The sequence below is a fragment of the Alligator mississippiensis genome, chromosome 5 (genome assembly GCF_030867095.1).
Source record: "Alligator mississippiensis isolate rAllMis1 chromosome 5, rAllMis1, whole genome shotgun sequence".
NCBI lineage: Eukaryota > Metazoa > Chordata > Crocodylia > Alligatoridae > Alligator > Alligator mississippiensis.
Window position 1 is genome coordinate 123,913,660 of NC_081828.1, and position 27,974 is coordinate 123,941,633.

Sequence of the window (27,974 nt, forward strand, 5' to 3'; positions counted from 1 at the left end):
TTATGTTGCCTGACCTGCTGGTTCCATGGTTGCCATTTCCCGGGCTTGAATAAACAAACAAAAGAAAATACCAAACAATAACCTGTTCTTACACTGTATCTTAAATCCAAAGTTGTTTTCCTTAGCTAGATTTCCAGGTTAAAAAGCAAACCCTGCCCCTTACCTCATACCAGAGCCTTCTGCATCTCCCTGGGCATGTCGACATGTGATACTAAGGTGAAGCAATAAATTCTAGCACTTATTGTGATGGAGTTTATTGCTCCCGGGAGCCATGTTTACACACACCCAGGACCACAAGACATTGAGCCAGGTCAGAGCAGTCCTGGCCAGCAGAGGACTCAGGGAGTCAGCCTACCAGCCCAGGGCTGCTCCAACCTGGCTTTGTAGCAGAAAGCTCCCTTTTCCTCTTGCCTGCATTTGCTCTCCCCTCTTTGGATATGTTTCTCTTTTTCTACCTTTTCTTCCTTCCTCTCTCTTTCACTTTAAGATAAGGAATTGTGTTTTTAAATTTGTGTGCGCGCATTTTGTATCTCCCCTTGTAGTTTGGTATTTTTATCTATTTGTGTGCCATGGCATTTGTAGCTTATATTTTATACTCCTCACCTTTCAACTTTCAACTGAATATGTTTAGTTTCATAAGTAAATTATACATTGTAACAATGTTAACAAGGACAGGAATCAAACTGCCCTTCCCTGTATCAGGCTGGCCTCTCAAAGAGTGAGTGAATCAGTGATTGAATGTGTAACATAGTAGCAGGCAGCAATTATCACCTGGAAGCTGCAGGTCAACCAATGGAAGAACTCAATAGAAGACAATGTAACAACCGGGAATCTCTAAACGTCACTGATCAAGGGCTAGAAGCCCTGGCCTGAGTTAATCAACGCCAGAGACCAACTTTTGGGCTGAATATCTCCAGATTGACCACTCCCAGAGCCCTATTCTAAATTCATCAACGAACTCCCAAACCTGCACGTACATGCGGACAACCCCTGGGGCTGACAGATGCTGTCCAGTAGCCACTGAGGGGGGGGGAAGTCCCACGAGGGTCAATGACCCCTGGATTGGGCAAACCTGAAAACTGGGGAGTCACCAAAGTCTGCCAGGGACAGATAAAAGGCAGTGAAAAGTGACCCTCAGGGGCGCCCTCTTGATCTCGATCTCCAACTCAACCAGACCTGTCCAGCCAGAAGGACCAGCCGGCAACCCCCTTCTGGAGGATAACACCACGCTGAAAGAAGCCTCGACTGGCCATCGACGGCAGACTCCAGTGCTTGTAGGATAGGTATACCTGACTCTGTAGCCTGCTACTGTGTGTGTGTGTGTATGTGTGTGCGGGGACCAGCCCCAAGGTTTATGATTACAGTGTTTCAATCTGCCTAATAAACTAGAATTTTAAGGATCCCGAGTTGGACATTTGTAGCCAACAGCTTAATGTGGTGCAGATGGGCTGGCTGGGGCACAAGCTGGCAGGTGGCCCATGCACTGAAGTACCCTCATGCCTCTGCCAACCACATCAGTATCTACAGGTGCAGTGCTGTAGTAAAAAACAAGTACTATTCTGCTGCAGAATTTATTAATTTACTCCAGCCTAATAGCCCTGTACGTGTAAATGCTTGACATTTACTGGGGAGCTAATTAGTGTACTCCACAGTAAATGTCTCGTGTAGATGTGCCCCCTGTCAGTTTGCTTTTTTTGACCTCCTTTGAGTGAGGGACTGCAGCCCATCCCGCTACCTGGGAAGTACCGAACACAAAGCCAAGCCCTTAAGGCAGACTTAAGTAAGTTGATTATTTTGCCAGTAGCATATATCACCCCTTCATTTCTAGACAAGCTCACAACTTCTTGCCCTCTGCCCCTCTAAGGTACATGTTTACAAAATCAGACATTAAGACCAAGAACATACATGTATCTTTTCAAACATAGATTTGTTAATCCAATATTCGTAATTTCCCTTCACTAGGAAATGGTCTCCCCATTTCTAGATGTTAACTCCTGCAGCCTCTTTAAAGTGTAAATTCACCTGGCAGGGACTTTTCAAGAATAAATAACTCTAATCAAATGATAATTGTCAGCCACTGTCTCTTATAAGTGTCAAGAGGTGATGCCCATTTAAGTTCATCACTACCTCACAAACAACCTTGGCTATAATATACATATATTTATATCAAATTACATATATAATTTGATATAATTACCTTCATATCAATTACTATAATACATACCTGGAACTTAGTTTTGGAACAAATCTGCAATAGTTAGAATTAAGGGTGTAGCCTTAATTCAGCTTCTTCTAAGTATGCATTATGATAAAGCTTAAAATTACAGAATCACAATCTATTTTTTCCACCAGACCCTGCCTCAGTCTTGATTTGGTCCTTCTGGTGTCTGACAACACAAACAATGACCAGCTGCCACTAACACTTCCTGATAAACCCTTTATTTACTATTAAAATGAAAGTGACATCCCAACTGGGTACTAATTCCTATAGTCATGTGCCCTAGTTTTATTTCTTTTATGAAAAGCTTAAACAAACTTTTAAATCATGACCGCAGGTAATATTACACCTGCCAAAAGCCATCACAAATTTGCACAGGCAGTCATTTTTTACTCTACATTTTTCAAATACAATGAAGTACAAGGAAGTGTTTTCTTATTTATTTTAAAACATTCCTTAAAGATTATACTTAATAGTTAGAGTATACAAACAGTATTAAACCCTACAAAAAGCTGCCATTAGTTACAGTCTCTTCTATTTTTTTTGTAAGAAGAAAATATACATTTAATTTTTAAAAAGTATTATGTCAGGGTCACTTCCAAATTGCAGCGAGACACCCTTGAAGGCCTATTCCTAGCTCTATGTGTAGATGAACTTCACAGTACTGGCCTTGAAATACCATGGAGTTTCTGCCCGCCATGCAGCAAGAGCATCCAGTGTTTAATGAAACCAAACCCCACCCACCATGAGGAGCTCAAACTAGTAAAAGTCTGCTTTCAGAAGATGCCTTTAGCTGCTGCTGAGAAATTACTGAAGAATAAAGAGGCCTCAGTTATATCTGCACTGAAGCTATAGGAGAAACAGGGTGCATCTGCATGAGGCGTTTGCTGTAGAGCAGACTGATTAGCTCCACAGTGAACGTCTCGGCATCTACACACCTGCAAGACTATTAGGCTGGAGTAAACTAATAAACACCGCAGCAGGGCAGTACTTGTAAATACAAGTATTATCCTGCAGCAAAATCTTTTACTCCTCAGCAGTGCAAGTGCAGATGCTGATGCAGCTGGCTGGGGCACACGGGTGTTTCAGTGCAGGGGCTGCCTGCCAGCTATCCCCCCCTGGAGCACCCTTGTGACCCAGCCAGCCCCTCTGCAGCATGTGCAGCCAGGTCAGAGCAGCCCTAGGTTGGCAGGCTGACCCCCTGGATCCCCTACCAGCTGGGATGTTCTGATCCAGCTCAACGTGCTGTGGTCCTGGATGTATGTGCAAATGTGGCACCCAAGAGCAATAAACTCCAGCAGAATAAGCCTTGGAGTTTATTGTGTTGCATTAATATGCGCACGTAGACATGCCCACAAAGTAGCATCACGTTTAGTTTACCCTATCTACAGGAAAAGACAACAGTAGACCATATCATCAGTCCCTCAGGAAGCCAGTTTCTTTCTAAAAGAAACTACTAGGAAAGCCAAGCTACAACTGGGACAGTAAGGCTAAACTCGGAAAACTTAGCTAAGACTTGAGAGACCACTGAACTAAAAGAAAAAACAAACTGGAGTGGGCACCCCAGGAAAAACCTATTACAGCAACAGAACTATTAGCTGAATTGTTCTCAACTACTGCTGCAAAACAGTATAGTTTTTTGTTTTGTTTTGCTTTTAAAATAAAGATTGCTTGGAGTTGCCATGTCTGCCATCCAGGCCCTTGTCAGCCAACAGTACTTGGAACAGGATAGTCCTTGGATGCTTCTGGTTACTTAAAAATACATGTTTAAAATGATCCAAATGTGAAAGGGGCTGAAAATATTCAAGGGACATTCCTCAGAAGTCTTCCCCAGACAAATTATATTGCTTTTGCTATATTCAGTTTAGTCAGGAAATTTTACCTACACTTCCTGTGCCATGATAACATAAGAAATGTCCTATTTGTTTCTGATAACATAGGAAACTGCCTATTTGTTTCAATTTCTCAAATCTTTAAATTAAATGGAGGTGGGATATGTTTGGAAAAGCTCCTTTTTTTACCAGTTCTGTCCTACATTGGTTTTAGATTATTTGTTGAGGGAAATAAGGGCTCTGATACTACATGCAAGCCTGTACATGTTTAACATTATATATATAAACAACTGTTTTCATAATTGGGGTTTAGTTTAGCAGTAGTGAAGTAGTCCTCTAATCTCCAACCACCACCCCTAAAACAACACTTTTAGGATTTTTACACCCTCATTCGACATAATACCATTGGGATGTTTTTTGGACAGGAGGTAGGGGGTACAGAGGGGGGACTGTGTATTGTCTTCCTAGTCTATTTAAACTAGTAGCATAATTAGCTTCCACTATATAGACCAGTGGTTATACAGACTTTTTTTGCAAGACCCTGCTGTGTTCAGACAAAATATTATCATAAATTTAATTACCATGGGCAACTGGAACCTCTGGAACAACATTAAACTAACCTTTTGCCCTCTACTTTATCCGGGGCAAAAAGTTTTCCATAGAAGTTTTCCGTTTCACAAAAATTGTCCCCATTTCCATTGAAAGCTATTTCTGATGACATATTTTCTATTATCTCTAATAATAATTAAATCATTCTAATAATTAAAATTCAGCAGCACAAAAAACTTTAGAAACAGACAAATGTATGAAGTGACTGAAGGCCTAGCTTATTTGCCAGCTAACCCAGAGTAAGGGAACATAGTAAGTAAGCAAGCAGGGCCCCTAGCACATACAGACCTACTTCAGCAGCTGGATATCTAAGCAATACAAACACCTTCCTTTTTCCTATCCCCTGCCTTATTCAGTTAAAAGGCTGAAAAATAATTGTTAAAATGACACCTTACTCATCAGGACCGCTCCATGTGTGTATGCTGGCTCTGCTGACATGCTTGACAAACCTCTACGCATTGACTTTTACTCCTGTAAACTCTGCACAGCCAAAGCACCCAAGAGAAAATGAGCTGCATTTGGTTTAGTCTGGTGCATTACAATCCTTCCTATGGTTCCAGTCCGTTACACCTGTCCAACCCCACCAACAGCACTGGCGATGCACAGGTATGAGTATGGGCCCAGTACAACCCATTAAACTTTTATACTGATAGTGCTGTGTGAGAGGGAAAGAATTCAACTCTTAGAAACGTGGCTAAGTTTGAAGGACTGGCTATTTGAAAGAAACAGCTGCATGTGGGCACCAGGAACAGTTGATGGATAAGTGACTGGGAGACAACAATGTGAAGTCCTCTGGAAAAATAGACCAAACGTTTCATTTGGACACCCCTCAAAGAATCGACTCACTGGCTCACCCCAAAGAATCCTAGGTCAAATTTGTATTGGGCAAAAATGTTTTGTAGGCCTGCTGAAAAATGCAAAAGGAAGCTCAGCTATCAACCCACATATTCCCCAAGGAGGGGACAGGACTGTGGTGCTCTTTGGGAACCTCTTTATATTTTCATTATAACCTCATTATTTCACTTTGCTGTTCTGAATCAAGCAGGTATTGGGCTGCATAGGTTTAATGACAATTATTATTGTTAATGACAATTATTATTATTACAAAGGGTGGCATTGCTCCTTTTATTAATATTGCCCAACATTTACCATTAGAAGACTCAATTCCCAGGTGCCTCTAACTTTGACAAATAGTAAACTGTTCAAACTGAATTTTTAATTTTTCCATTCCAGTCATCTACCTTGGGTTTTATTTTCTTTAAGAAAAAAAAGTGGCCCAGCCACCACTTCTGAGATCAAAACTGAGCGGGGCAGAGGGGTAATGATATATTGCTCATGTTAATGAATTCTGGAAGATATACTCTTGCAGGCTGTGCCAGATCCTGATCTGGGCACCTGAAACAAAATCAGGGGGTTCCTGATGTTGAGTAGTTAAGTTAAACAAGGGGAACAATGACCCTATATTTCACCATACCCTAACTTCCTTTCCTACTACCAATCAACACCACTATATGGATCAATTAATGAAATGTAATTTTTTTATATAGCAGGAATGCTCCCCTGTGCATTAGCATCCCTGTTATTTTCCTGTTATATAATTTTTAGTCTTCCTGTTTTCAGATCTGAGACCTTCTCTGCACTTGTCAAATCCTGGGGAAGACTTCTTCCATGTTCCTGACCAGCACAGAGAATCAAATCACCAGAACAGAGGTAGCCAACAAAGTCTCCAGTTCTCTATTGGAGTATGTCAGATAAATCAAAATAAATAAAAAGTCTTGGTAACCTGAGACACAGCAACATTTTTTATTATGTTTGGCTGTTAGCAGCTACTCTAGTGTAAAATATGAATTATCTTGTTTATTCTCTGGAATAACAGAACAGAACAATTTCTGAAATTGAGATCACATGCACAAAAAAAAAAAAAGAAAAGAAAAGAAAGAAAAAGGGAAAGAAAGAATTAACAGCAGATGATAGGACTCACAGAATTCCAAAGTAACTAAAAACCTACTGGTAAAACTGTGACTGACCTTTTTTAAATAGATGAGACTACAAAAGATAATAGAGCCAGGAAAAGAAAGGAGGAGTGAAAAGGGATTTATAGGTTAGAAACGTTTGGTGAAAATTAGAGATGAACGTTAACCAACATGTTTGATCCAAATACCCCTGAATTTTGGAAGACATTCAACATCTTTAATTGGATTGGAATTCTGTGCACATGTCTTTCATAATGGACCTGCAGCCAAACCATAGATCCACGTTCTGGGAGAGTTTGAATATTTTTCTGGATCCATATAGTGCACCTTCAGCCCATCGTCACTGAAAATCACACGTTAGTATATACATTGAGACACAACTGTACTAAACAGATTTCTATTTTCAGCAGTTCAACATCCAGATCAGTTCTAGTCCACCTTAGTCTACTGGAAATCATGTGAATTTCGACCTTTGTTTAACCCAGCCAATTCTAATGTCTTTGTACATCATACAGAAACTGAGTTTATTGAAAGCTTCTTTCCAACACTTCCCTTCATATAACTTGTTAACTTAAATATCCAGCCTGAGGCAGTCCCTCTGGCTTCATAATACAATCTTACAAACTAAGAAAACTTACCTAAAAACGGATACAGCAGATCCCTGCTCACTTACTCAACTTTACACTGCCTGCTGGCACAAGGACCCTTGGAAATCAGCTCAGGTTCCTGTGGCAGTTTTCAGTGCTGGATACAAGTCAGCCACTTAACTGTTCACTCACACCAGCTGCCTTCCCTCCCCATATGGCCACCTAACTGTACCACAGTATTTACAGTATATTCCCTCATCCCCTGGCACTCCCCTCATTTGGTCCCTACTGGAAATGTCACTTTAGAATCCTTTTGCTTGCAAGTACACTTCCATAACTCTTAAAGGAAACCTATAACTGTATTTAAAACAACAACAAAAGTGCTATAGTATAATATGCTAATTTCCCAGGGAAAAATAGCATGAGAGGAGTTAAGAAGGATAGTTAGCACATTTATGGGCCATATTCTGCTTGGACTTGCATCCTAGGCAGTACCACACTGAGAAGGTAAACCACCTTGCTATCTGAACAGCTAGCCTCAGTCTATACTATATTGGTGATATTTATTTAAAATATTGAAGGTTATGAGTACTATCTTATTTTTGGGTACTGTCAACTGTACATTTTGAGAATAAGTAGCTGCATTTTATAAGATAATAAGTCTATCCACATTTAGGAAAAGGCATATTTTTTCCTGACCCATATTTTTGAGAATGCAAACATTTTTTCCTGTTCCAAGACTTGAAAAAAATCCACAAATAATTGTAAACATATTCTGATGCGGCCAATCAAAACATTTTGCCTCAATTATTTCAACATGTTTCATTTCAGTTTTGAAATTTGTAGTTTTTTACATTGTAGTACAAATTAACTAAACATGCACGAGTCATTTTGAACTAAAAAAAAAATTTGCTTAGAAAAATTGAAACAAGGTGTTTCAGCAAGTTCAAAATGTTTAACATTTTATCTTCTTCAAATTGGTAGACTTGTTAAAATCTACAGAACGTAAAAAATGTACATTCTCTATAACAAGAATTTTTTGCACCCCGGACAGTGACAGCAGCTGCCATTCTTAAGACCACTCTAAAATCAGTGCCTGAGGCTGATGCTCCCTTAGTTACACTGGTCAGAGACCAATCGTAGATGCTGGTACAGAAACCAAATGTCCAATACCAAAAGAATTTTAAATGTTCAGTTACGTTGCTCTACACCTATAGTACTGTCAACTCGTGGCGATTCTAATTTTAATTCCAGTGCCAAGGAGAAAATGAAAATTCAACCCCATGAAGTTCTGAAGTTGTCATGTAGTACTACATGGAGATAGTCAAGTATTTGTTACAAAAGTATTACTGTGTTGTAAGGTTTCTGAAGTGTCAACAGTATTTGTATACACCACTGTATCAAGTCAAGAGTCTACTCAAGCCTATAGAGTTACTGTGGTTAAGGCACACCAATTTCTGCAACCAATGGGACTCAAAAGAATGATGTGTTTACTAGGGCTGTGCAAAATTTCGCTGGCTGTTTCGTTTCGAGCTCGAAACAGCAAAATCAAAAGAAAACAAAAGGTTTCGAAACACCCTCAAAATGAAACAAGGGCAACTGAAATGTTTTGAAAGTTTCAAAATGTTTCAAGTTTCAAAGCTGGGCTTGCTTGTAGCAAAAGAGAAACTAAGGAGAGTGAGAGGAAAGAACGGGGACGGACTGCTCTCATATTGACATGTGTAGCCGGCCAGTGACTGTGATCCTTCCCTGAGGTCCCTTCCAATCCCAGTGCTTTGGGGATTGGAAATGCCAGAACAGTGTGTTCAAAACAAAATGAAATTTGAAATGAAACACTGTCCCGTCAAAACAGTGGAACATAAATTGAAATGAAACAATGCTGTTTCATACGACCCTAGGGTTTACCACCATGTCTATGTGCTTTTGACTGCCCAGTCTGAATGATCAGATGCTTGTTGACAGCTAGGTCAACTGGGGGCTGCCTTTGACATGAATCTAAAGGAGGGCTTGAACTCAAACTTGGAGTCATACTGAAACATCATTACTACTATGTCTATGTGCCCCACCCTAAGGCATACAAAGCATTTTATTTAAATCCTGCCGCTATCCCTTCTCACATTTCTACGGCAATTCCTTTTTTAGTTCCTGTGAGAGAAAAGCGGCTAAATTCACCTTTCCTATCAATCCATTTCAGGATCATATGGATAGTGCATACTCCTATTGCCCATGATCCCAAGAACTTTATTACCAGAAAAAGAAGAGGGAAGTGGGTCTTAGGAGAGAAAGCTATTATTAAACTGTATCACAAAGAGACTTTGAGACATCAATCCAAACAACACAGGTGGAAAAAAAAAGAGATTTCTTTTTATTTAAAATTTCTTCCATACAGTAAAATATAAACTAGCATTCAGAGTGAGAAAATAGGGTTTTTTGTTTTTTTAAATTCCATTTTGAGTGATTCCTTTTGGAAAAGAAATGTTGTATAAAAACACTGGCAGGAAAACCAGAATTTATTTTTCATCTCTGATGAGATTTTGCCTCATGATTCATCCTGAACAATCTGATTCCAAATTATTCCTTTTTATGTTGAGATATTTTCTTATATAAGCAAGAACACATACATTAAAGGCATGGGAAAAGTGTGGCAATCATACTTTAATGCATTTCTGTCTTCACATATACCCTGTAATCTTTAACTCCCCAGGATTTTAAAATAAACCAAAGAAAAACAAAAGTAAAGCCAAATGCAAATAAAGATAAATACTAAAAGCAGAAAGAAAAATACTAGGCTTCAGGCACACTCTTAAAATATTTCACCAATCCCATATTGATAACTCTCTCCCTTATGTACACTTCTTAGAATTCTATTTTCAAATTATTCAGCAATCTCTATTAATAATACCTACCACTCACTTTCAAAACACTATCGTTAGCCTATTAAGTCCTCAATACCCTTAGGAGATAGGTAAATAATTTAACCTAATTTTAAAAGATGGGAAAAGTGAAGCAGAATTAATGATGGTTAGGCTTAGTCAGAAATTGCCTGGTTTGATATTCAGAGTTTTCTACCCTGTAACTCAATCCATTATACAATATGCAAGGAATGCAGTGGAATAGTCTTCTTAAATACACCAAAAAATGGATACCTCATTTTTTATGGCACTGTCACAGATTAAAACTGGCCGCTATATTGATGACAAATATAATGGTCTACTGCACCCTACAATATATACATAAGCAAACAAATTCAGCATTTACTCAAATCTAAGATGAAGCCTCCCCACCCCCCAGTCAGCATGAAAGGGGAAACCCCTAGTCTTAGATTCACATACAAGGGAGTGGGCAGGAGGTTGCTGTAGCTCTGACTCTGGCCCTGAGCCTGGGTCACTTGCCCTCTTGCCCCCTTAGCCCCTCCTCCCCCCCCTTACTGTCAAGTGCAGCTCAGCTCAAGCTCAGGGACATGGAGCACTTGAAAACTGCATACCCTACCTTACCTTTTGATTTGTTCCCCGAGGCTAGGGATAGGCATTACATGTAAATCAGTTTAAGTGATCAGAAACTGGTTTAAACCTGTAAAAGAAAAGATGTTCAGTGCACATAAACCAGTTTGAAAGTGGCTGTAACCGGTTTGAGATAAACCTGGTTGAATGTAGTATCATACTTAACTGATTTGGGTCAAACCAGTTTATGCAATGTCTGTCCCAGACCCCTTACTGTTTTAAGTTAAATCAGACTCCTTTCCCCCCCACCGCATCCTGGCATGCTCTCTGGGCTGGGAGGGGCTTTCTGCTCCAAAGCAGGGCTGGCCCCTCCGCTCTGCTCCCTGGCTGCAGCTCCCCCCTGCGCCCCCTTCCCCTCTAAGCAAGGATTCCGCTGTCTCCTCTACCTTATACAGACACACAACATTAGCTAGCACCTACTGGCTATGGTCCATGCTGTGGCAGACAGGACAAAGACAAAATCAACAGGTAGCGGTTAATGTCTCTCTGTTGTTTTTTTAATGGGGTGATAAACACTGAGTTAGGAGTAATAAACATTGTGAATCAATTCTCTGCTGGGCTGGCCAGGAGGGCTTCTGAGGGACCCTCCCTAATCAGAGCGTCTTGCTGGAGCCTGGTGATGCCCCCCTCAGCTCAGCACTATGGTGCAGAAGGGATGGCTGCTTTAGTGCCCCCTGGCTTCTTGCCTGAGCCACTACAGGCATGTGTCTGAATTTTTTCAGTCCAGAAGCAATGTATATGCAGTTACAAACTGGTTTAGCCTAGCCAGGTTAAACTAACCTGTAAAGATTGTATCAATTCAGGCTCAGGCTTTTTGAATGTCTGTTCCTAATCCAACTGTCTGGTCTGATTAAATAGTCCACTCATTCATTTTGCAGTACCAAAAGCTAACTGACAACACTCTATAATCCAAAACCGAAAATGGGTCTGTAACAGGGAACGTAGCCTACCCTTGTTACTGGAGAGCAGGGTGGCCCCTTTAAGATCAGAACCTTCCAGGCACAGTCTGCTGGCAGAGCAGGGATTGAAAGCTGAGCCTGACTGGATGGTCAGTTGATGGGGCATCAGGTGACCAAAAGAGGGCTCAGGCCAGAACTATATAAGCTGGGCATGAGCTGGCCAGGGGAGCCTCAAGCTGCAGAGAGGGTGGACTCCTGAGGACTCACAGAGAAGCTGTAGCAGCTCCACAAGAGAGAGAAAGAGAGAAAGAGAAAAAGAGAGAGATGGAAATGTAAGCAGGCAAACTGCCTTCTTTACCTTTATTTTTGTTATAGCCCAGGGGCTTATTGTTTATGTTTTATTTTAAACAGGTGGTTTGTGGCTGAGGCTGTAGGGGAGGTGGAGGCCTCATTAGCATCCACAGAGCTTAGCTGGAGGGCTAGAGAGCCCGTGCTATAGCAGGCACAACCATACAGGACACACAGCGCAGAGTGGAGGGATGTGCTAGTGGCCCAATGCTGGGTCCTACCTAGTGGGCCTGGGCTAGGAGGCCTAGCTATAGAATAAGGGGCAAAGCCAGAGAAGGTTAGGGCCCCAACAACTCAGCACCACAGGGGTGCAGCCTTAAAGAGACCAGGGAGCCCAGTGCCATGGTGTAAAGGGCTAGGAGCCCAGAGTGGTTTGTGGAGCTAGGTCCTCAAAGTCAAGTCCTAGATCATGGACATTGGTTGATAGGCCTAGCCAGAGAAAAGAGGGCAGAAGCTCAGGAGGCTAAAGCCCCACAAAAGGACATTATTCAGGCACTACCTGCAAGGCTTGGGGCATGTTGAAGGGAGGTAGGAGCATGCAAAGAGCCCTTAAAGCTGAAGCTCATCACGTCAAGGTGTTCTTGAGCATAGACCCAACTTTGGGAAACTCTGGAGCAGCCTCCTCTTCAGAACCCAAAGAAACATCAAGATGTGGCAGAAGAGTCAAGAGGAGTCTGTTCCCAGCAGGAAGGGCAAACGTAAAGAGGCTCAGGAGTGCCCAAAGGTGCCCCTAAAGGTTGCTAAGGATGGGACTCTATTACAGGGTCCCAGCAGTTGTCACATCTAAAGTGCCTGATGTTTGGCCATGCATTTTAATTCAAATCAATATAAAAAGAGAGCTCAGTGGTGAAGTAAGTACACACCTAATTGTTCAGGGTTAGTTGGATTGGAAAGTTTTCATTTGGGCTCAAAGCCAGAGAATGGGCACTTCAGTTCATCACTGGAAAAATACATACTTCCTATTCGCTGGGTCAAGGGTAGTGCTCTCTTTTGCATTTAAATTTTATAAGCATTTACATTCCTGAAGTACATTTATAAACCTCTACATTTCTAGGGTTCATTACAGTCCAATCGTTAAATGATTAGGAATAAGGGTTCTGTCATTGCCACTTCAACTTTACTCTTCTTTTCGTATATACTTGTCTCTTACCAATTAACAAAAGTATGCAACAACAAAAGAAACACTAAATCCTTCTAGAAACAGCAACAGACATTTTCCATGGGTTCCTTATATATTAATCTGTCATGTCTGTTTACCATAAGACCTCCTAGCTCCTAAATGGGAGTACTTCAACCTCCATGAGCTGTAGGGCCTGGGATACCAATTTTGATTTGGACTCCACTTTTTCCCCATGCATTTTACTGAGAGCGTTGTTATTATTGGCTGCAATTGGATTGCACATATCTGTCCTTATTCCATTTATTACATGAACAAGATAGGTGAAGACAAGCAAGACATCAATACAGAGCCACAACTCACTCCAGACTTCAAGAATGAAGTCATTCTTTCTCACAGCTATTTTTAGTGGATTCCTTTCCAGTCAAAGGCAAAGAATGTTGTCCAAAAAAAGAGTTCATTCTAGCAATGCATCATTGGTCACTTCTTGATGCAGAAAGGCCTTTGGTGTCTCAGAACCTAACAATACAAGACAATAAATAGTCCTGGGCTCCTTTTCATTCATTTATGTCATTTTTTTTTCTTCTTTGATAGTAAAGACAAGGATCTTACAGAGAGGCACTCTTTTCCAGACTTGTCCCCTCGAATCTAGTTTAACAAAACAATGACCCTTGACAAGTTCACTATTTCCAGCAATTAATGGCCAGTTTTATTAATTAGTGTCCTGAGGCAAAGTTAATGTAGCATTTCCAACAGAACCCAAAACAAACACACAGCACATATCAAAAATATTGTAACAACTTTGTATTATCCAGAATTTCTCTTAACAAGGACAGATTTTTGCAGTCCAAATCAGTGGACCAACTTCATTAAAAAGGAAAAATAATAATAAAGTGGTTGTGGTTTTTGTTTCCCTGACCCAAAACATGGCAAGACCTCAATACAGTCAGGAAACGTTAAATAAAATTTAAGGGGAAAAAGAGCATTTTCTCTGCCTTTTCAATAAAAACTCCAATCAATCATGGAGGTCTTTCCTCACATGTCTTTTCCCAACCTCTTAATCAGGCAGATATCATCTATCAACTAGTGAAAAGAGTTTAAATGAGCTAGCTTTTTTTTTTCTTGTACACAGTAAGTTAATAGCCCACAATTTATTTTTACAAATTGTTTTTCATGTTCAAGATACTCCTTTAAGTGCATTACCAAGTAATGAGTTCTCTTAATTGTTATGAAGTCATTGTGTCAGCAAATGGAGTAACCATTATGTACTCAGAAATAGTTCACATATAGACATGGTCCTTTAGCTCATTTTTAACTTCATTTCTCTTAAAATGTGTTGAGATCATTACCTTCTCCTCAGCCAACAAGCAGAGAGGGGGACAGAGTACCTTCTCTCATACAAACGGCAGCACTCACGCCAACAACAACATTGATACTCATTTAATTCTTTATGGCTATGTGCTGGTGCTAAAACCAGTGTAGCTCTGTCAGCGATTACACAATGAAGAAGCGCTAAAATAGAAGGTTGGTTAATATATATATAGATTTCGTAGAATTAGGGCTGGAAGGGACCTCAGAAGATCATCGAGTCCAGCCCCCATGTCCATGAACTTCTTTATCACAAAGAAGTTCATGGACATGTCAACATACAACTAGTACTTGTCTGCTTGCCCATGGAGTAATAATCCATTGCACTTACATTGGGCTTTACAATTTTTCAGGAGTGTTCAAACATTAGGCTGCCCTTGTGGACCTTGACTATTATCAAGGTAACCAAATTAAATTCCAATAGCACAAATATCAGTACACACTGCATCCTGTTCCTGGGGTGCTGCACCCTCCCCTCATCTTCAGAGAGTCTGATTTAGGAGCTAGAATGACTTGGATGGACCAAAAAATGGTCCTCAATCAATAGGATGAGTTTCAATGGGGACAAGTGAGAAATCCTTCACTTCGGACAGAGTAATTGCATGCACAAATGCAAACAACTAAGGCAAAAATGACTAGGCTGAACTACTGCAGAGAAGAATCTGGGAGGTTACAGTGGACCATAAACTGAATCTAAGTCAACTGTGCATTCCTGTTGCAAAATAAGCCACAACATAATGGGCTATATTAACAAGAATACCACTTGTAAATCAAGTGAAGGGACTCTTCCATTCTATTTGATGCTCCTGAGGTCTCACCTAGAGTATTGTGTCCTGTTTTGAGCCCCACACTTCAAGAACAATGTGAACAGTTTGGAAAGACTAACAGCAGAGAGCAACAAAGATGATTAAGGGTCTGGAAGGCAAGACATATGAAAGAACTAGGGTTATTTAGTTTGGAGAGAAGAAGATAGAGAGGGATTTGATAACAGCCTTCAAATATCTGAAGGGTAATTACACAGAGAATGGAGATGGGCTTTTTTCTCTGTGTCCATAGGGGACAAAATTAGGAGCAATACCCTCAAGCTTCAGCAAGGGAAATTTAAGTTGGAGGGCCTTTCTGACTACAAGGGTGGTAAAGAATTGGAATAGGTTACCTAGATAAATTGCAGAATCTCCAGCCCTGGGAACTTTCAAAAACAGGTTAGACACTTGGCTGTGATGTTTTAGTTAAGGATAATCCTGCCTTGAATAGGGGGCTGGACTAGATGACTTTATGAGGTCTCTTCCAGCACTACTTTCCTATGAAAGTTCAAAAGTCAGCTGCTCTGTCCAAGAAGAGTATATATTTGTTGTGGATAGAGGAAACATGTCATTGATTCACTGCATCTTATTAAACGACCTCCACCAGCACAGTATACTTGATACAGAGCTTTCACCTGAGATTACAATTACCTTCTGTTAATGACAAGTCTTTCCTCACTTATCTGAATTCCCCCTACAGAATGTCACTATTTGCACCTCTTCTTCAGCCAATGGACATAAGACTAGATGCTTTCTCAGACAAAATTGCCATTGACTTCTTTCGCACATATAAAAAAAAGAACAATATAGAATAAAGAACTACTATGAGGGCCGCAGATTTCTCTTCTGCTCTCCATAGGGCTAATAGCCAAAGTTAAAAGCATGCCCATCTGGCTTCTTTATGAGGCATGCAGACACAGACAGTAGTACAGAGTCAGACGTGCCAGTTAGAGTGACTGGAGTAGAACAGCTCATAGGGAAATTTCTTCAGAAGGGAGTGAAAAAGCTGAACTTTCATGCTACAACAGCTCATTTCATGACTATCCAGGAAGAAGTGGGCTATAGTTGGCAACTCTGTGCATTAAAGACAGTGAAAGAACATTTTCCCTGCCACCAGGTGGTGAGGGCTTAAAGAGACACATTACCCTAGATATGAAATTTGCTTTGTTAACTAGGAATAGCCAGGCTAATTTAGCCTCAAACCTAGTATGAGCCAAAAAACACTGTTCCACCCTAAAACAGCAGGCATTTATAAATGCCTGCATTTAATAAAATGTTAAAACTTCTTAAAATAATTCACCATCCATGTTAAACCTCAGGAAATAGTCAAAGCAGCATCATGCTCAAATGACTTTACAAGGTTTCTATTGTATAAACTAAATTAACAGTTAATCCCAGAAATGATGCAATTAAATAGAAAAAAGTTGTGGCTGTAGTGATGTTGTTGCATTTAACAGCAAACCTAGCCACTAGATGGTTAAGTGGTCATTTCCCCCCATGTTAGTTTGCATGATGTGTGCAGTTAGAATGTGTATAAAGTAATGGAGGTTTCACTTAGCTAAATCCATTCACTTCATCAGGGCGTAGTTGCTATACATACGAAAGCAAAGTTACAAGGGTCATTTCTTCTACTTTCCAACCTTCTTTCCCATGAATCATAAATCAAAATATTGGCTCTCTGATTAATTTAACCTAATTAGAATAGTTACATGTGGGGACTGTCTGTGCATCTGGGAAGAAGGAATGTTGCCCTCTTCCCAGAAGATGTAAACTTTTGGGGTCATTAATGTTGCTTTGATAGACTACTACAGATGGCTAGTGATAGTGTCCAGTTATGCAATACTGATTGTCAGACATCCAGTTTTAGAATTTTTACACACAGTGAGTATCAGTTACTCAGCAGGATTGTGGTCATAGGAGATTTTAAGCTTCCTCAGAAGAGATGGGAGTCTGGTTATCTTCAGCTGATTATGGTCCTTAAGAAGTTACAATTTATAATCAACCTCAAACAAATATACTACATGAAACAATGGTTCAAGCACTGCAAGAAACAAGGTTTATTCATTCTATTGTTTATACTGCACTAGATTCTTGACAGACACATTTGAAGTTGGAAAATACAATTTAAAATGTAATCACATCTTAAAGCAACGTAGACCTCAGGCTGCAACTGCCTGGTAAAGCTCCTATTTGGGGAGCTTAAAGAATGATGTCTGAAGCCTGAATGTGGCTCACTCCTCCAGAACCACTTCACATTTCCACCATGCCATCTGGCCTCCAAACGGCTTTTTAAACTATGTCTTGATGACTAGACAAGCTAATAAATAATAGTTTACTTTTATATTGCACAGCCCATCCAAAGGCCTCTAAAATCTCTTTACAAACTAGTAGAACTGGATGGATAATAAAAGCATTTATTTGTGAATAACTTTATTTGGCAGTTAACAGAACTACTTTATCAGACTGTTCACAAAAAATAATTTAATTGGCTCCAAGGTCAGATGGACCCCAGCTTTAATTTTCTATCTAAACAACCCACCAACCCCAACTGTGAATGTCGAATGTCACTGGGACCACAATGCAAACCCATACCTGAATCCTGCCAATGACTAATTATTAGAAAGCACTATTTTATTATCTGCACTAACACAGAGATTCAACTCATGCTAATCCTGGAAGTTCTTGAATTTTCTATTGAAATGGCTCTTTCATCTTTAATCTGAATCCAACTAAGAAACAGCTGCCTCAGCAGTAAAACAGGACCACAGAGCAACATCATGTAGCAGTGCCAAAAAATAATACAAAGTGGAGTTTAAGTAGGGGAAAACAATGTGTCAAAAATCAGACCAGCCAACCAAGCATCATTCCACAGGTTTCTCTAGTTAAAAATAAATTTCCCCAGGAATGGCAATTAAAAACAGAGACAATATATATGTAAGAGTATTAACAGAACACCAGAGTTTCAGGATACCTGTATCAGCACTGAACAATAATGCATTGTCTGAGTTGCTTCTTATTGAAAGACAACACATTTTCTATTTTGGTTCTTAACACTTGAGGCAATGGTATGACTTTACTCGTACTTGTTAAGGCATGCACTTAATTTTGGCAGGGAAAGAAAGTTCCATTTCACTTTCTTATGTCAGCAATTCCTGGTTTTACCCTCCTGCAGGGGGTGGTGGGAATAACAGCTTATACCTGTGTGATGCCATCCATCAGGAATGTCTACTATCCCATAGGAAGCCAGTTGTCTACTGTGGTTGGGATGTTGTTTGCGTCCTGTGGTAAAAGTATGAATAATGATTCTAGTCCAGCCTGTATGTTGTAGATCTGCTCTTGGGATCAGAAAGAAAGCTCTATTCAGCTAAAAAGATATATTGAAAATGCAACAAAACCTATAGTACAGAAAACCCTCGCTATTTATGGATTTGGCATTCGTGGTTTCAAATAATCACGGTGCCGTGCCAACCCATGCTCTCTCCCCCCTGGCAGCATGATGACACCGTTACAGTGCCGGCGGCATCTGCGGGAACTCCATGCTTGCCGCCGCTGGGCTGCTGCTGCTGCCAGCACAGCCATGCCCCCACAGCTGCCAGGGGCATGTGCTGTTCATGACGCAGTACAGTACAAGGTCATGAATTTTGCCATTCATAGGGATCTCTGGAATGTATTCCCCGCGAATGGCGAGGGTCTGCTGCATACCTATTTCCACTTGCTCACCCACGCAACCACCTGCATCAGAAAATGAGGTGAATAGTATTTTTTCTCTCTTTGCAAACTGTTTTATGTTGTTGAGTCATTAATAGAGAAACACGGAGTGATAACTTCTACAGAAAACTGAAAAGCAACTGCAGATTGGATGCTTTCTAATGGACACGTACTTCTGATATGAAATAAATGAGACTTTAAAGCATACTCTTCCCTTTTCCCTTTTTAGAATTTCTTTCCTCATACAACTCAAACTTTTTCCCTCTACAACACCAGTCTTAAACTGGACTGGATCAACGGGAACACAAAGAAATGGCTATTTCTACCTATAATGGCACATACAATTCCAAAACGATGCCACAACAGACCCTCTTTCTTTGTGACGCTCCCATGGAAAATAAATGCTCATTGTCTGTGGTGTGACTATAGAAAGTCAAAAGCTCAGCTTGAAGCTCTTTATCATAAAAAGATAAGTACAATGAACCCTGCAAAGCTTGCCACCAGGCTCTGATCACAGAGCCACCAGTTCCAATGCACCTCCACTGCTGCAGCAAAGGGAGTAGTATCACTAACTGACTGCAGTAGTAGATTGTTATCCTCCACAACTGCTTGAGTGGGACATGGCACACTTCTTTCTGTATGTTCCATGAGTACTAAGCTAATGCTAATAGACAGTAGTTGGCTTAAACAGAATGGGGCAGATGTGAATAGCACATCTGTTGTGGAAGGCAAATAAGCCCAGAGCCCAGGTACCTTAGTGAAGCTCCTACTTCCACTTAGATAATTCATAAAAATGCACTTCACATGAAAATGCATAAATCTGGCTCTTTTCTTGTACAGCTACATAATGATACCCTTTCTCAAAGTGAGCAGAACCATAAGTTACCCAAGCATTCCCCTTTAAATGGATGCACTTCTTACATAGTAAAGAATCATTCGATGTGAAGAAGGCAGAACATGGACTATAAAGGTCTATTCCCATATGTTCTACCCATTTACCTTAGCTGTGTCTGTAGTGCTCACTATTAAGCCCAAATTCAGGAACATGTCCCTATTAATTGGGGACAATTAAGCATCTACTTTAGCACTGTCCCGATTATAAGTTCACCAGCACAACTGCAAATACTTCAATTGCTTAAGGCAAGGTTTAATGTCACTTTGTAACTGTTCTAAACATCTCAGTTAAAAAATAGTGCTAACCTTTTAAAACTCAGTTACCAACATTTTGGGATCAAAATTTATGTTTAGGAACTAAAAAAAGTGTCCTGGTTTAAACAAGTGCTAAAAATCCACACCTTCATCCAACATCTTAATTTCCACTGAAGTTAATGGGAAGTGTGGGGTGCCTAAGGACATTAAAAAAAACAGGTCATTCATTGGTATCTAAATTTAATTTTAGATGCCTAATATTAGGTATTCAGGTTTGAAAATTTTGCCTAAGCCTTTTAAAAGAAAAACAGAAAGTTGACATAATATTCCAACATGTTTTCTTCTAAATAAAAAGGTAAAATAATACCATTTCTCTTCAAACATTAATCTGGTTCTCAATAGCCAGACTCCAGGAAGTGGGGGTAAAAGTAGCTGGAAAACCTAACACTTTTTTAAATGATCTTACTAAATATGTACTACTTTCACTTTCTGTTCCACTTTTTACAATCCCCTCCCAAAATACTTTAAAATGTTGTCACTTTAAAGAGAAAAATGAACTTGTTAGTGTAGCGAGTTCCTTCAGTCTTATCCTTTATGCACATTTCTTCCAAGGATTGTTATACACATATATGCATGTAGATGTTTGAGACATGAAATAAGCTTGCATGGACATTCCGATATGCTTAATGTCTGCAAGTTGTAATGGATGCTTATAACAAACAGCAAAACAGAAAATATGGCAACACTTAGGGTGCGTCCAGAAGAGCATGCACAGGAGGTTTGCAGTGGCACAGACCTCTCTGCCACACTACAAACCACACACACTGCACATGCAGGTGTTCACTGCGCTGCTAATTTGCAGTGCAAGGGTTTTTTTGACACCAAGAGATCCCAGCCATGCTCCAGCTGCCACCCAGGCTCCATGCACTTGGATCGCTGATGCTGGAGCTCCAGGAGGCCACCAGTCCTAACCTCCCTTACTCCACCTGGAGCATTTTTTCTCCATGCTAACCCCATGTTCATCTTTTTCACTTCCTGAACAATTTAAACTCAGAGAGACCCATTTAGATATGAGATCATCATCTATCAGGTCTGAACATTGATATATATGCTTGTATTCTGTCCCATTTTCTTAAGACATGTTAACCACCACATATTATTACAATGCAACCACATTGGTGGATAATGAACAGCAGTGCAAAATGTAGCCAGAATGCTTTAATCTAAACTGGGAGTGTCAAATATATGGCCCCAGCAAATATGCTGCACACAGTGCCTACCCTAGGTGATCCCTGGCATGCTGCATGCAGTGCCTGCTCCAGCCAGTCCATCAGCTTGGGACTTGACTACCTGGAATAATTTGGTATCATCTGCAAACTTGGAGATTTCACTGTTCTAGATTATTAACTAAAATGTTGAACAAAATTGGGCCTAGCACAGATCCCTGCAGGATCCTACTTAGAATCATTAAATCATAGAAAGTTAGGGTTGGAAGGAACCTCAGGAGGTCATCTAGTCCAACCACCTGCTCAAAGCAGGACCATCCCCAACTACATCATCCAGCCAAAGCTTTATCAAGCTAGGTTTTGAAAACCTTCAAGGATGGAGATTCCACCACCTCTCTGGGTAACCTTTTCCAGTGTTTTACTGCTCTCCTAGCGACAAAATTCTTCCTAATATGTAACCTAAACTTCCCCTGCTGCAACTTGAAACCATTGTGCCTTGTTCTGTCATCTGCCACCACTGAGAACAGTCTTGCTCCATCCTCTTTCGAACCCCCCTTCAGGTAGTTGAAGGCTGCTATTAAATCCCGTCTCAGTCTCCTCTTCTCTAGACCAAATAAGCCCAGTTCCCTCAGTCTTTCCTCATAATTCATGTTCCCCAACCCCCTCACCATTTTTGTTGCCCTCTGCTGGACTCTCTCTAATTTATCCACATCCTTTCTTTACTGGGGGCCCCAAAACTGAACACAATACTCCAGTTGTGGCCTCACCACTACTGAATAATCTCTGGAATAATCACTTCTCTTGACCTACTGACAACACATCTACCAATGCAGCCCAGTATGCCGTTAGCCTTCTTAGCAACAAGGACACACTGCTGGCTCATATTCAGCTTATTGTCCACTATAACCCCCAGGTCCTTTTCTGCAGAGCTGCTGCCCAGCCAGTCAGCCCCCAGCCTGTACCAATGTATAGGTTTGTTCCGTCCTAAGAGCAGGACTTTGCACTTGTCCTTGTTGAACCTCAGGAGATTCCTTTTGGCCCAATCCTCCAATTTGTCTAGGTCACTCTGAATCCTAGCCCTATCCTCCAGCATATCTACTACCTCTCCCTCCCCTCCCCCCACAGCTTAGTGTCATCTGCAAACTTGCTGAGGGTGCACTCTATGCCATCTTCCAGGTCACTGATGAAGATACTAAACAAAACTGGCCCCAGCACCTGGGACACATCACTTGATACCAGCTGCCAAGTAGACATCGAGCCATTGATTACTACTCTCTGAGCGCAATGCTCCAGCCAGTTTTCTATCCACCTTACAGTCCATTCATCTAGCCCGTACTTCCTTAGCTTGCCTAGGAGGATGTTGTGGGAGATTGTATCAAAAACCTTGCTAAAACAAAGGTATACCACATCCACCAGTCTCCCTGCATCCACAGAGCCAGTCATCTTATCCTAGAAGGCAATCAGGTTGGTCAGGCATGACTTGCCCTTGGTGAATCCATGCTGACTGTTCCTAATCACCCTTTTCTCCTCCAAGTGCTTAGAAATGGATTCCTTGAGGATCCGCTCCATGATTTTTCCAGGGACTGAGGTAAGGCTGACTGACTGGTCTGTAGTTCCCTGGATTCTCCTTTTTCTAGACCTCCTTCCATACTGAAAAGTGATAATTTAGCCCTACTCTTTTCTTCTCATCTTTCAACCAGCTCTCAGTCCACAAAAGAACCTTCCTTCCAATATCATGGCAACACAGTTTTTTTAAAAGCCTTTGGTGAGGGATCTCATAGAATGCTTTTTGAAAGTTTTGCATTGTGGTCTCATAAGGAAACTGGGGAAATATGGTCTAGATACTGGTTGAAAAATGGTACTCAACAAGCATCAGTGGGAGTACTTTCCAAGTGTCCTGGGCCTAATTCTATTCTGTATTTGATTCTGTGAGTTAGGGTGACAGAATAGAGTACACATCTAAAATTTATGGATAACTTTAAGTTGGAAAGCGTTGCAAGTGCTTTGGAAGACAAAATGAAATACAGAGGGATACCGCTAATTTGGAGAAGTGGTCTGAAATCCAGGTAGTGACTAGAGAAAACACTACATTGAGGAAAATTCATGCACAGGTACACTTTGGAAACTAACAGGCTAAAAGAAAAGAATATGGAGGCTATAATGGAGCACACTTTAAACAGCAAAAAAGGCAAATCTTACTCAGGATTTATTAACAAAAGTTTCATATCTAAAGCACAGAAGGTAATCAATCCTTTCTTCTTGGTGCTGTGTTATGGAAGTCTCAGCTAGAATAATGAGTCCTCCTCTGGGTATCACATTTTAGGAAGGATGTACGCAAGTTGGGTAGATTCCAGAGGAGAGGCTGAAACAAGAGGTTTAAAAAACATAACCTATGAGGGAAAGGTTACAGAATTGAATTTGTTTAGTCTAGAAAACACTAAGGAGACACATAACAGCCTTCAAATATGTAAAAGGTTGTTATAAAAGGACAATTCAGTTGTTTTTCTGTGTCCAGTGAGAATAGGAGAAAGACTTAGGCTAGAGATTAAGAAAAACTTTCTAACTATATAAAGATAGTTAAACACTGAACAGGCAAACTTTGGAGGTTGTAGAATTTCCTTCACCGGAGGTTAAAAGCAGAGTATATAAACATCTGTTTGCAATGGTCTAGAATAGTGGTTCTCAATCTTTCTGGATTTGAGGCACCCCTTTATAGTCTCAAGGCACCCCTCAAAATGCCAGCTCTGAATTTTCACTCTTTTTTGACTTCAGAAAAATACTGGAATAATTCTTATGTAGCCAAACATTCAAAAAGACTACAGCAGGTCAGAATATTTTCAATACCATGGAGTACTCTTTGAAATCTCAGGGTTTATCTTTTGAATAATGTTTGCACACTTAACAGTGCTAACACTGCATGCAACCCTGTGGTACCCTGGAATGGATGTTAAGCCACCCCAGGGTACCATGACATCCTGGTTCAGAAACACTGGTCTAGAAATATTTGATCCTGCCTCAGGGGATGGGTTGGTTTAAATGGCCTCTTGGTTCCCTTGCAGCTCTACATTTTTTTATTCAGATACCTGAAGAGGATGATATGAAGAACCTGTGACAGTTCAGATATAAGGACTCAGCATGTTAGTTGCTAAGAATGTCCTGATATTGGACAAAGCCTGCCGAACCCTACCCTCTGTGAAAGCAGAGGATACTAACTGAAGCTAAATTGCTACACTTCCAGTGCAGGGGGGTGAATAACAGGTTGTGAGAAGCCTCAGAAGAGAGCTCCTAGGCTAAAAACGGACACTGTTTTTGTTGTGCCATCAGCTGTGCCAGGATGCATCCAATTCAGTGGGACAACAGCCCTGGTTGCCACTCCCTGACTAAGGCTATGATAGTTTGAAAGTGTGTCCCAGGAATCCCCTGCATGCCACCCTGCAGTACCTTTGAAGGGATCTTAAGTAGGGTGACCATATGTCCCAGCTTGGCTGGGCAGCTCCATGATTCTGTAGCCTGGTCCTGGCCATTTGGTCAAAGGTCCTGGGCCATGGCCAAGTGGGGAGACGGAGCAGCATGGTGTGCCAAGCAGGCTCCACTGCTCCTGTGAGGGATCAAAGATGTGCCATGTGCAGGGGGGATGTTGCCTGCTCCAGTCCACTTGCCTTGCGCCCATACAAAAGCAGCAGTGCCTGCTTGGCCACCTGCCTGATGCACCATGCCACTCCACCTCCCTAGCGGACTCCAGCCGGGACTTTTGACCAACCAGCTGGGACCGGGCTACAGAATCCCTGGAGCGTCCTAGCCAAACTGGGACGGATGGTCACATTAATCTTAAGGCACTTGTGTCATGTTGCCGTGCCCTGACCCATAGAACATGTGCAAGCACAGAGAGGGGCTTCCCTTCCTCTGCACTTGCAGACCACACCCTGACCCAAGACAATGAAATGCATGCCCCAACAATCCCCCTGGAAGGGGATTTCCAGGGTATTCATCAGCAAGCACAGAGAGTGAACTTCCATGGGGGGTTCCTGCTCCCCATTTGCACACTGTGTGCCTTGAGTGGGCACATGGCAGTGTGATATGTGCACCTGGGGAATCCTTTGCAGGGAAATTGCAGGGGTGCGAAGAATTGGTGTCCTGGGAATGCCTGCCCAGGATGGCTGAGAGCATGGGCAGCTCTGAGCTGTTTGTACTCTCCTGCCATAGAGCAAATAGACGCCTGCCACAAAACAGTGGCATAAATTCATATCAGCTATTGTCACAGCCATAATTTTGGGCATTTGTGGTGCAACAAAGGGGGATGTCTGTTTGTTTGCCCTCGTGCCACCATAAAGATTTTTATGGTTATAAAAGGTGATATCTGTTCCAGCTCTACAGTGTTCTACAAAGGTAATTGTCTTTGGAGAAAAAAATGTGGCTGAGGTAGCCAGCCAGGAAAAGGGAGGAATCTTCAAATGGTTTTCATTCATGTAGATCCAGTAGCCAAAACCAGAATGTGGAAAGATGAAAGCAAGACAGAAACCATGGCCACTCTTACAGGTCATGGGAAGGAGGCAGCTAGGGAGCTGGTTGGGAAGCACAAAACATTTGCATGAAGGGCTCTGACTTCCTGAGATCACAACTTCGGAGACAGGAACCCACCAGGGGAGGCACCTTTCCCCAAGAGACTAGAAAAGACATATTAGCTCTGTTTCTCAAACTGAAGTCATTATAGTGCAACTAATGTAATTTTGATTCCACCTACAAGCGTCAGAAGCATAATGCTCACCAGCATCACAAGATGATGTAGTCACCCCATACTTGAAAAACAAAATACAACACTTGTGCAATAAATAACAACTTGGTTAAGATAAATATTCTGACAGTATTTATGCTGAGAAATTAGATATACCAGTAGGAGTAGAAGAATTGCAATACCAGAGCACACCAATGGTCCAGCTAGTTTGGCATCCTCTCTCAGCCAGTGGCTTCACTGGATATTTCAGAGGAAGCACTGGATTCTTCAGAGGAAGACATAAACCTCTCATAATTTACCTAATTGTGATATACTTTACCATAGGGAGAAAGTTCTTCCTGACCCCAGCTGGTGATCAACTTATGCCCTGAGGCATGAAGATTGATAGTCCTTGTAACTTTAGCCCTAGCTAATGTAAATGCAGATGCTGTTCTTATTCATATCCTATAAATCAAAGATTCTCAATTTTTTTTATAAATGTGAACCGCATCTTAATACAGACAAATTATAGGCCACCTCCTCTCCCATTCAGCATTGCACAGACCACCTAACCTCCCCTTTTCTGATCCCATAACATCCTAGTGGCATCTGCCATTACTGCCTTAACATGGATAATATATTACCAAAGAGTATTTACTTATTTTTATACTATGTGTATACCATGAATTCAGTAGCTGGAAAATGAGAAAGAAGAGCCAACACCATGCATCAAGCCAGATCTCTGCATACTACCAGGAGGTATACCACAGACTGCCCATGGTCCACCAATCACAGTTGGCCCAGCCATTATGTAAACTTAAGGGGCAGATTTTACTATAGTGAGTAACAATTTACTTTCCAGTAGTTTGTAGTAATTAGTAATAGTACTTTGTACTGTATATTACTCTGTGAGTAAACTCATTAAATATGAGAAGGGAGGCAGAATCTGGCTACCAGCTTCATTGCTCTGTAGAATCTAGTGCTGAAGAATACGAATATAAATGTCCTTAGGATAATATGAATTGCTCCTTCTCCCTACACAGTGGCAAATGAGACATAGGAGCATGCACTTACATTCCTTTCTTATTTGCTATTTAAATGTAGATTTGAGAAATATGTGAGGAATGAAGTGGAAATCACCCACCTCTACTGATAACAGTAGAAGTGTCTATCCATGATCTCAATTGTATTATGGAAAAAATACAGAAAAAAATAACTACTACTTTGCACTTACATAGAACCTTTCATCTGAGTCTGTCAAAGCAATGAACAAGCATTAATTAGAGAAGTCTCACAACAGCCCTGTGAGGCACTTTAGATGCTGTATTATTTTACAGAAAGAATAACATACTACATCAACTAGTACAATTCTTAATTTTTCATATAAAACATACAGAGCATATTTTTATGAGTAACCTATCGCTTGATTTTGTAGGGTCTGCCCTCCAACTGCCCCAAACATAAATCTCCAAGACCTAACCCCAAACCACACAAATGCTTCTAGATATGAAACAAAAATTATATGCACGATTTGTTTTGATACAGTCTATAAAGTGGTAACAGTGCTAATTCCCTTGGAACGCAGCAGGTGATAAATGCCGCGTTCCAGTGGAATTATCACCTCTCTCTCCTTCCCTGCTTAGCCACACCAAAGCGGCAGAGAAAAAAAAAGAGGTGACATGAGGTTACACGAGAAGTATGCAATTAGGAATCCCAGTGGAGGGATGTGAAGCTCTTGGACTAAAATCAGAAGTTATATCTAAGGCGTTACTTTCAGACTCCTTTACATCAATTTAAACTCTTCAGTGCTCAGCTTATACTTGCTCTGTCTACATATGAAGTGAAAGTTAAGGTAGGTGCAAGCTTTAAAGGGACAGTTTTCTTTCAACACATACTTTTTATCTCTTGCTTGCCCCAAAGCCAGGC